The 1,962-nt window shown below is 42.3% G+C and overlaps 1 protein-coding gene across 2 annotated transcripts in view; it reads right to left on the minus strand.

Annotated features, from left to right (window-relative positions):
• igf2bp1 (insulin-like growth factor 2 mRNA binding protein 1) overlaps positions 1–1,962 on the minus strand; it is a 57,106-nt gene that overhangs the window by 52,617 nt on the left and 2,527 nt on the right. The window lies entirely within an intron of this gene.

A 1,962-nucleotide genomic window follows, 5' to 3' on the forward strand; every position in this document is an offset into this window, starting at 1 on the left:
GAAGTTCCCGTTACAGAACCCCCCTCCCCCCCACCCTCTCACATAACTGGTGTGTTCCTTCTGAATAACTGGGGGGGGCCCCCCCACACACAGACACACACACACAGATTAAATGTCAGAAAAAAACTGCACCAGAGCAACTTTATGGTGAAAATGATATGAAACATGTTAAGCAAGCCTAGTTCATGTCCCCTTTAATCCTCTAGCTCAAGCTCATTTTGTCTAAAAACACAGGTCATGAGAAAAAGAAAAAATGTTTGCGCAAATTAAGCTTCATTAATTAATGCGCCACTGGGCTACTGTTGTTTAGCAACTGGAATTGGCTACTCTGCACATTTACTAAATTATTTTGTATATGCGTGAGAACTCAAACATCCCACACACCCGTGTAGATAGGCCTACTGTAGCCCAGCAGATTTTTGACATTAATATTTAAAACACCCTCCCCTGAGACGTAGTTCGGGTAATTTGGATCTCGCTGAGTGAGTAGGCCTACGTGTGGACGGCCATTTTAAAAATGGGGATTTCTAAAAAAAATTTAAAAGCATCTTTCTGCTGCATTGGGTAGTATAGCAAGCCTAGTGAAAACACTTGGGGGAAAGGAACAAAGTCAGTTGTGGTCCAGTAGGGCGAGCCGGGGGCTGAGGCGAGCCGGACCTCCACACACTGAAGACACAGCCGCCTGCACAGTTCACAGCATCGCCATTTTGCCCTCAGCGCCGACTGACGTGCACGCAGCACGTGCTACGGTTTACAAGGCCCCGGCTCGCGCACGGTGGCCCCTTCTCTCAAATTACCTTGATCATTAATGACTCGATAAGGCTAGCAAAGGGAAGGTGGGGCACAAACACATTTGTTTAGCGACCCGCTGGGAGATTATTTCAAATACCAGCTTGCTGTCATGTTGCTTCCCTAAACATGGCGAGTGACCCGTTTCTGCACTTTGACAAAAAAACTGGCTTTCAGCCCCACTGCCCTGCGAAAACACCACACTGCTGGCATTTCTTTTTTTCCGCCTCAGCCATGTTGCAACATTTCTTCATGGTTTGCTCTCCTGGCGCAAACCGGGCGTACAAAATCCACTCAAATTCAAATATTTTGCCACGTTAAGCAAAAGCATGACTACCTTTTATATATAGGCATATGTATATAGGTTCGCAGGCCTTTTTAATCATAAATACGCACAAGTTGGCCAAATGGCGGAACTTAGGGAAGTGCTCACCTCGTATCTGTGCCAAAGGTTACAGGCATGAATGATGGCCTAAAGGCGATGCCATAATACTGTTTAAAGCAGGTCAAGTCTGGCTCCTGCTCCTAGCACAGAGCAGCTGATCTACAATGGACCACCGTGTGTCCTTTAGACCGAGGACATTCTACACCACAAGTATTTATTTCCTTTAAAATGCGTTGGATCAATCAAAAGACTTTTTAATGTGCAAATATTTACACCACAGTCCTGTTTTCATGTCATTCCTGGCTACAAAAACAAAAGTCTTAATAATAATAGAATAATACAATTATAATCAAGCTTTGTTATTTTGTTTTTTTACAAAAATGAATGAGATTCGACGGAATATTTATGATCAATTTAGTCAAGTTTTTTTTAAGCATTAGGACTCCGTTAAATCACATAAACTTCACCCTTTACATTGTGGCTACATATATAATACCAAGCCAAAACAATCAAATTAATAACAATTATCAGACTACATTTGATGTGAATCCGTCTTAACGATTTAATCCGTTTTTACGTGATTTGCAGCCAGAGGTGAATGTTATCCAAATATTCACAAAGAAGACAATATTTTATCAAAAAAACTAAATACAAGGGAATAAGGTGTAGGCTATACACACTTAATGGTCTAGAGTTCCAAACTCAAGAGATCCGATTAAAAGGCTGCCGGACACTACAATGTAACAACTAGGCTACACCACACACACACACACACACACACACACACA

This window comes from Etheostoma spectabile, chromosome 15, assembly GCF_008692095.1.
Source record: "Etheostoma spectabile isolate EspeVRDwgs_2016 chromosome 15, UIUC_Espe_1.0, whole genome shotgun sequence".
NCBI lineage: Eukaryota > Metazoa > Chordata > Actinopteri > Perciformes > Percidae > Etheostoma > Etheostoma spectabile.